We start from the raw sequence: 9,441 nt of genomic DNA, 5'->3' as shown, positions 1-9,441 counted from the left end.
GGAAATGGCTCCTCTTTCCCAGTCTGTCACTGCTTTGCTGGTTGGTCCCTTCTGCACTATTCCCAATTTTTCAGGTTGAAACAGGAGCCAGGGAAGAGGAGGGGGTTCCCAGCTTCCAGAGATGTTATGAGCTCTGTCTCTGGCACATCTGGAGTGTGGCCTTGCTGTTGGATTTCAAAGGCCTCCAAGGACAGAGTTCCTGACCATCTCTTTGGGTCCTGGGTCCTGTCCCAGAGCTGGGCCACTCTCACAGGGACAGGTCCCATCCCAATGTTCCCCTGTCACTCCTGTGGCCTCCTGCCCTTGCAGGGCCCCTGGCTTTCAGCCCTCTCTAGCTCATCCTGCAGGAGAGCAAAGCCACCCCTCAGCTCTCCTCCCCAGTGCTCCCAGGGGCCCTTCCTGGGCTCTCCAGTGCCTCTCCCCTGTACAGAGCATCTGAGGTGGGATGCTGTGGTGTGCACTGAAACACTGGTGCTATGCAAACAGGAACAGAAAGATTATTTGTACTTTAACCCCATCAGCAGTGAGCCTACAAACATCTGTCACACACACTGAGCTGTAAAGGCTCCCTGTTTTCCAGCAGAACTTTCAGAGCAGGAACTGAGGAAGCTGGAGCTGACCTTAGCTGAGGAAGTGCTGGTGGATCTGTCTCTGCCTTTCCAGACCTTCTGCAGGACATGGCAGAAAGAGGAAGCTGCCAGCAGAGTTTTTAACAAATACACTGTTTATGATTGTCATAAGATGCCGAACAAGGGGAAGGCAAGAAAGGAATGAAAGCCCAGAAGAAAGCAACTGTTAATCTTGACTCCTACCCAAGCCTACTGCATGTATTACATTTTATTACAAACATTTCTTACAAAAAGTCCACACATGGATCAAATGATCCCAGTGGAGCGACATGGTTCAGCACTAGCCAACCTACTAATATCTGTCTTGCTTGATTTTCCTTTTTCCTGGCACATGAAGCATTTTGAAATCATCTGGAGCTTCCTACTGCGTCAGGACTTATGAAGTCCCAAATCCCGTGATTCAGAAGTCTAAGTCACCCTTTGGAAAACTTTTGGGTGTATGTGTGACCAAGCTTTTCCCTTGGAGCCTCGGCTAAAGCAGACTGGCTGTCCCAGAGACCCACTCCCTCTGTCACTGGATGTGACAATGGCACCAGTGAATGTGCTCAAAGCTTCAGCTAGGCAGAAGGCAGGCAGCCAGCATCCTGAAGGGTTTGATAAAACAGAGTGTGTCTTCATTCCAAATTACGACAGAGCCCCTGGATTTCAAGTTGTTCACAAAGGAAAGATCTGTATGAAATATCTAAGCCTTTCCAAAAATAAAAACAAACCAAATCCCGCAAATGCTTGGACACGGTCCATTTTTTCATGTAATATACAGAAACTTCTCAAAAACTGGGTGGGGAATTGTTTCAGAAAAGGGCAAAACCTTCCAAACTGCTTGTTTCCAAAAGCCCTCTGAGCCCTGTGGAGGAGGCAGACAGATATTTTGCTGAAGTCCGACTGGAATCACCTCAGGGCGTGATTGGACAGAGAAGGGCAGATCTGGAGTTTTACTGCCCCAGTCCAATTTCTTCCCAGCCAGGCTGCAGCAGGAGGGAGCTGTGGGTCATCCCTGGGCTCTGCAGTTCCCTGGAGTGGGGTCTCTCCTGTGCTCCAATATCAACAGTTTGGATCACAGCCCTCAGTGCCAGAAAGAGAAAGAAGCTGCTCACTGTCTCAGTCCTATTCTCCCCCGAATAAAGCCTTGCAGGAAAGGGAAGGGATCATTTCATTTCTTAAAGGGCAGCTGAATCCCCTCTAAATGGCCACATTCTTGTCCCTTTTGCAGAGCATGACTGCTGCCAGACATGGTCACAAAGGCGCATTCACGGCTTTTTCCTTCCTACACATTCAGGAGTTGAAAGCCAGTTTGGTACAAACTCCCCAAAATGACTTATTCAGCAGCTGCTTGCCAGCTTCCTGTTTGCAGAGCAGGGGGGGCTGGAGCAGGGGCACAAGCCCCAACACCAGGCACGCTGCTGTGGGCACCCTGTGCCCCTGGTGCTCCCTGAGCATGGCACAGCATCAGCCACTGCTCACCAGGCTTGGCTTGGGCAGAGACCCCAGCACCAGACTGGCCTTTTCACCTCTGCTCTTGGTTTCACCAGCAAATTTGCTTTTTCTTGAGGTCACTGGTCCCTGGGATATGTTCCAGCTCTAATGAGGATCTTTTCCCTAGTAAATAATTCCTCCTCTCACCAAGGGAATGGAGCAAATGCTCAGCCTCAAGCTACTGAGCACGGAGGGCAGCCAGCTCCTACCCTTGCCAACAGCCATGGAAGTGATTATCCTCCCTAGGATCAAGAGACTCAATGTCTTGTCTAAAAACCTACAGGAAGACATTGAGGGAACAGGGACAAAGCTATGCTTCAGCTCATAGGTTCATTTATAGCAGGGAAATCAGGAAAAATGGACAAACCTTGCTCACCACAATGCCACCTTCATACTGGCAGGCACAGATCCTTCCTCATAGCCTCTCAGCTCCATCATGTTCTGGAGAAGTGCAGGAAAGACCAGGATAAGGAACATCCAGATGCTTTTTATCTGGGAGCTGAGCTCTCAGGAGTGCTTTGGGGTGTCCCTGCTGGGCACACCATGGGTTTGCCAAGGAGAAGGAACCCCTGGGTCTGTGCAAGCTCACAGAAAAAAGAATGTCTGCTGTGAATGGCTCAGTGGTGACTCCTGGTTGCAGCAGGAGGTGATCAGGATGTTTTCTCAAGGCTGGCTTTTGGTTCTGTGGTTTTTCACCATCTGTGACTGCCAGCAGTATGGTTTCCCTCCTCAGCCTCCTACATGGCCTTTTGCTGGAAAACACCCCTGTAGTGTCTGCAATCCCTGCAGCCACACTCACTGGGAGCTCCCAGGGAGGAACCACAAACTTCTTCGTGTCCATGACACCTCCAGGAACACAACTTGCCTCAGGCAAGGGACAGCCTTCCCAAGAGCAGGCCACAGCCCATGGGGAAGCATTGCTGTGCTGGTGGATATTTCTTCCACAGTGCCACCATCTCTCCAACTCAGGTGCTGTAACTGAGCAAGCTGGGACCTCGTGCCCTTTCCCAGCAGGATTTCACTCCAGTGGCCCTGTGCTCTTTCACAGGAGCACACACCACCACACTGGTAGCCAGGTAAGGGTTGGGCTCTGCTCCCAGGCAACCAGCGACAGGATGAGAGGACACAGCCTGAAGAGGCACCATGGTAGGTTTAGGTTGGACATTAGAAGGAATTTTTCACAGAAAATATGATTAGATTGCAATGGACTGCTCAGGTGGGTGGTGGAGTCCCCATCCCTGGAGGTGTTTAAGGAGACTGGATGTGGCACTTGGTGTTCAGGGCTGGGTGACAAAGTGGTGCTTGGTCATAGGTTGGACTCAATGATCTCAGAGGTCTTTTCCAACCTAACTGATTCTGTGGTAGACTCAGGCTGTCTCAGCTGGAGTTATTTAATCAGCATTGTGCTGATAAGCTGACCACCAAAGCTGCTCACTGATGATCATTAGTGGTAGGGCAGTGGTAAATGAGCTCCAATGTGCTTTCCTGGCAGCAAGGGACCCTTTCTGCTCACTGAGCTCTTTCAGCAGTGGCTATTTGTACATGCCAGCAGTGTTCACACCTGAGCCTGGCTGCAGACCATAACACTGCCCTGCTGCAGCAGTGACAGGGGCAGAGGAGCCTGGGGCCCCTCAGTCACGGGACAGGCACCCAGGCACCCCACTGCATCCCACTCTGCCACGGTGAGCTCCTGAGAAAAGGAGCAGACATGCCCCTGGCAGGAGCAGCAAGTACTGCTGAGGGTGGATTAGGTCAGGAATGTGGAAGGATTTGACAGCTCAGACACCAGAGATGAGGACAGGGGTGCTGCAGGCAGAGAGCCAAGGCATGTTGGTACTCACACCTCCTGGATCAGGCCTCCTGCCCTGGCAGAGAGGAGCCACTCCTGCCTCATTTGTTTGGAAAGCGTGCATCCCTCCTTTCTGGAAATGGGCCTATCCCCACCATCATCCTTTCTGTGTGGTGCCATGGAGTGAACAAATGTTTTTGTTCCTTTCCTGGGTTAAGTTTGGCTCTAGCTGCAAGTGGAATTGATTAGCAAAGGTGACTTGATATATTGCTCGGTGGATCCAAGGGTAATGCTCCAAATCCCAGATGTGCACACATCCTTTGGGCTCATGGCATCAGTTCCTTTAGCATTCCAACAGGAGCATGGCTGGGACATGTGGGAGGGATCCCAGGCTACTGGGACAGAGCTCCTGCATGGGACACATCTCTAGCATAAGCTCTTCAGCCTTGGTGATGAGCTGAGATTCACCTGCAGCATCTTAAGCACTGATCTTGTATAAACCACTGGCTGATATACACACTGTGCTGTGCACAGGAGCTGTGCTTCTGATTCCAAATGGACATTTCCAAGGAAAAATCAGCAATCCCAAGAAACAACAAAAACCAAACACTTAAGTAACTCTTTCAGGAGAAGCATTTGAAAGACAGGAGAGTGCCAGCACAGCACTGTGGACATGTCAGGGACCAGGGAAGATGAAGAGACCACAGCATCCAGTGCTGCTGACTCAGAGTCAGCCCTCACTAAGTCTAATATAATTTTCTTGCACATCATCACCCCCAAGGAGCCTTGGTAGGTGAGTGGTGGTGCAAGTGAGGCCAGTTTTTCATGGTATGTGCTGTGTTCTTACAGCTACTGATTCAGCTAAAAGCATGTTCCGCCCTGGGGCTGGCCAATTACAAATTTAGCAGCTCTAGTTCTAGGTCCATAAATATCTTTGTGGTAACCTTTCTCATTGCATCTGGGAAGGGCCCAAACAGGAAATCTCAGGTAGAAATGGGAAATGAAACCTCATAACTTGAGTCATCAATCATACGGTAAAGTTAGGAGAGGAGTTAACGTGAGTACAAAGGAGCTTGTCCCTGGCAGGGCTTCTAGAAATAGAAGCAGCAATTTCTTCTGGTTTCCTGGAAATCTTGCATCTGAACTTGCTCTTAATTTTCCTGCTGGAAAAGGACTAAAATCTGACCTACTTTTGAGCAAGAGAGCCATTGGGATCAGAGTCCCAAAATAGGCCTGGTCATAGATGCTCCCTTGGTGTCCACTGAGGCTGGTTGTTTAGTGCAATGAGATAATGCTTCTCTGGAAGGATTTCACACAAAGAGATTCTGTAATCAAAGCTTCAAATAAAATTATCTGCCTCGTTGTTCAGGGCCAAAGAGTCCATCTTAATGTTGAAAGGCAGTTGTGTTTTCTGTCTTGAGCTTGAGTTTTGTCATAAATTTTAAAAAAAAGCCTGACCCTGGTAACCAAACCGCTGAGGAGCCACTGCTCAGAGTGAGGTCAGACTCCGAAATCAGCCCTCACAAACAGTTGGTTTTGTGGCCTTTTGAAAATAACTCTTTTCAGATGTGCAATTGGGAATTTGCCAGGCTGCTCCAGATATTTCCCCAGAGGTCCAGATGGTACAAAAAGACATGGAAAATAAGATATGTCATTCTTAAACAAGATTAGTGACACTCTGCCTTGCTGTGCTCTCATTGTATTGCCGTGGGTTTGGGGTGCATGACCCAAAGCTCTGCAGCCCTTTGCAAAGAGGGGGTGTCGTGAGGGACTTGTGCAGGGTTCCAAGCAGCCCAGTCTCTCAGGAGGAAATGAGAAGCATCTTTCACAGCAGCACAGTAATATTTTTTGTAACTATAACACTCAAAACACTGCTAGAGTGAAAATCCAATCAGCCTCAGAGCACCCAGCGAGCCCCTGCCTCAGCCTCTCAGGGATATCCTGAGAGCTGCCCTGGGACAAAATGCTTGAAATCTGCTCTTCTCTTTGGGTGAGAAATTCCAGGGAAGGGGGTTTGGAAAAAGTTGCCATTCCACTTCACAATAAGGACCAGATTTTCAAGAATTCCTACTGAAAGAAAATTCCACCACATTTGGAAACTAATTTTGGACAACAGAAGTATTTCCATCCGTTTGGGGGAGGGAGGCAATGCATGTCCCACACAGAGCATAATCCCAGCACAGCTCTTAGCCCCAGGGTGTCATTCTGGATGACAGGGGGTCCTGGCCAGCTGAGGACACTTTCCAGTGCCCTGAGAAGCACAGGGAGGAGATGTCCAAACAACTTCCCGCTAACTTGATAGCATCTGCCTCACATTTTTGTTTGTGTATCTGCTTTCAGTCTTGAACAAAAAAATGAAACAAGACTGAGCCCTGGAGAGCACTTGCTCAGGGTGTCTGGGCAAAGCCACAGTAAGCCTGACTTGGCAGGCTTTGGGAGGGAAAGCTAAGCCACTCTCCAGCCTCCCCATCTTCTCCAACAGAATGTTCCCCATGATCCCTAAGGATGTGGGATTGAGCAGGACTTCAGGAGCCACCTGTGGATTGGGGGCTGCCCAGCAGAGCCAGAAGCTCATCCAGACCTCTTAGACTTCATCACCTGCACCAGAGCTCCCCAGAGCACAGTCCCTGATTGCTCCTTGGGAATCATGGGAGGATCTGGACCATTCTCCAGCTACCAGAGCGGCAGAGCTGAGGGCCTGACTCATCTCCCTCTGCGGGATGGAGCTGGGATGGAGCTGGGGTGGAGCCGGGATGGAGCTGGGATGGAGCTGGGGTGGAGCTGGGATGGAGCCAGGATGGAGCCAGGATGGAGCTGGGGTGGAGATGAGGTGGAGCTGGGGTGGAGTTGGGATGGAGCCAGGATGGAGCTGTGGTGGAGCTGGGGTGGAGATGGGGTGGAGCTGGGATGGACCTGGTATGGATTTGGGGTGGAGCTGGGGTTGTTCTGGGATGGAGCTGGGATGGAGCTGTGGTGGAGCTGGGGTGGAGCTGGGATGGAGCCGGGATAGAGCTGGGATGGACCTGGGATGGAGATGGGATGGAGATGGGGTGGAGCTGGGGTGGAGATGGGATGGAGCTGGGATGGAGCCAGGATGGAGCTGGGATGGACCTGGGGTGGAGCTGGGGTGGAGCTGGGATGGACCTGGGATGGAGCTGGGGTGGAGCTGTGGTGGAGCTGGGGTGGAGCTGTGGTGGAGCTGGGATGGAGCTGGGGTGGAGCTGGGGTGGAGCTGGGATGGAGCCAGGATGGAGCTGGGATGGAGCTGGGGTGGAGCTGGGGTGGAGCTGGGATGGACCTGGGATGGAGCTGTGGTGGAGCTGGGGTGGAGCTGGGGTGGAGCTGGGGTGGAGCCGGGATGGAGCTGGGATGGACCTGGGATGGACCTGGGATGGACCTGTGGTGGAGCTGGGGTGGAGCCGGGATGGAGCTGGGATGGAGCTGGGATGGACCTGGGGTGGAGCTGGGGTGGAGCCGGGGTGGTGGCCAGCCCCAAGGCCACTGCTGGCCCTCAGCCCCCGTGGCCCACTGCAGACACAGGAATGTTTCATGGGATAATGATAGCCCAGTGGAATCTGACTGCCCGCCAGAGCGCTGCGTGCTGCTGCTTGCAAAATACTATTTCTGGCATCATCACCATCCCAAAGCCCAAACTGCAACACTGCAGCCACAGTCTGCCTGATTCCCAGAAATTCCAGCAATGGATGAGGCAGGGGATTTTTCTCACACACCCACACAGGAAGTTAGGGAAGGAGAAGCTAAATGTATATGCAGAAGCTGTTGATGATGGTCACCTAAGTCCTACCTAAGCATCCAGCCTGGAAAAGCTGCTGTCTCCTGAGATATGAAATGCTCCCAGGGCTTTCTGAGGAATTTTCTCCTGGGGTCTCTGACTGCAGCCTCTCCTCATCCAGGATGACACCGTGTCACTGACTGAAATGTGCCTGCCATGTTGTGAGGAGAACAACTCACTGAGCAATTGAAGAATCTGAGTTTCTCCAGGGATTATTCTAATTAGACACCAACTATTTTTACCCCATATCATATGTTGGAAATACAACTTTAAAAACACACTGGAGCAGCCAAGTTAAATACTGTAATAACCCTGAAAATAGGGTTAGTGACTTTAATGGCTAACAACAACATTTCCAGCAATAGCTCCAAAGCAGAGGGAATAACTGCCATGCTTCTTGGCACAAGCTGGACTCTGGGAGAGTCAGGGATCAACCTGCAACCCTTGACAAGAGCTCAGGGCTATCTAAGTCCATCAGCAGAAGCTCTGTCATAACCACTGCAAATGATGGGTGCCTGAAGTGGCTCAGATAAAGAGTGTCAAATCCTAGAAACAAATCACATTTACAACTGCTTCTGGATTCATGAATATCACTACAGCAGGTCTCATAAATTTTCCAGCAAACCAGTGATTATGGCTAATGGGAAGGAGGCCAGTGGCTTAGTGCCCAGAGTAGCTTGGGAATCCTGGGCTCCCTCAGAGCTCAGGCTGGGACCAGAGCAGGAAGGAGCAGCAGCGAGTCCTGCCTCAGCTCAATCCCTCAGTGCAGTGGTGCTGGGCAGCTCAGGCAGCCTGGCAAAGCCATGGGCCTGCAGCCATCCACCACCACCACTGAGCTTCATCCTGGTTTGCTTTCCCTAGGCCACATAGAGAGCTCCTGTACCAGGACCCTGCTGCCTAAGCTACATCCTCATGCTCAGAAAGGGAGGTTTGGCAAAAGCTCTGGAGAAAAAAATCCCTTCTTCTTCCCAAAATATCACACATGGTCTACAGTGGGCTAGTCTGGCAAATCTCCAATTATGTGGGCACAGGTTTGGAAGGACTGGGGTTAAACTTAGCTCCAAATATACACAGAGTTTACAGCTTATTTTAAAGCTGCAGGATGCCAGCTCAGTTTAAGTCTCAAAGCCCTTTCACTGCCCCACACCCTGTCCCTTTTCAGGTGGGGGTCTGGTGGTCCCTGGGGGCACAGAGAAGCCCTGTCTCTGCAGCCAGCTGAGTGATGGCACCACACCAGCTGAAGGCCTGTGTCCACTTTGGGATGCTGGATGAATGTTTTGGACAATTCAAGGGGTATGTGCCCATTCTGCTTCCCCAGGGACACCCAGGACAGCTCCCTGGCACTGGAGATCAATTGCACACAGGTTTCCAGAGCTGCTTGGGCAGAGAGGCTCCTTGAGAAAGGCCCTGGAATGCTCAGCTGCAAAAGCCCACAGCAGACAGCTTCCAGGGGATGCATTTCACCAGTGTTAAACTTGTTTCACCTTGAGTACAGCTCTACACAGAAAACTGGGAATTGAAAAAATATATTGTCCAGACAAGTGACCCTCACCTGCAAGGTAACATCCTCCTGTGCTGCCCATTTTCCAAACCTCTTAGAAAATACCTGCTGGCTAATGCAAGAGCAGCCCTGGAAAGCCCCAGAGGGTCTCAGACATCAGGGATTTTCCTGAACACATCACAGTGTGCATGGACCAAGCAATTTTGACAGTACTGGGATGGTTAAAGACAAAGCTTGGAGCTTTGGAGGGGTTTTT

This window comes from Molothrus aeneus, chromosome 16 (assembly GCF_037042795.1).
Source record: "Molothrus aeneus isolate 106 chromosome 16, BPBGC_Maene_1.0, whole genome shotgun sequence".
NCBI lineage: Eukaryota > Metazoa > Chordata > Aves > Passeriformes > Icteridae > Molothrus > Molothrus aeneus.
This window is presented reverse-complemented; position numbering follows the sequence as displayed.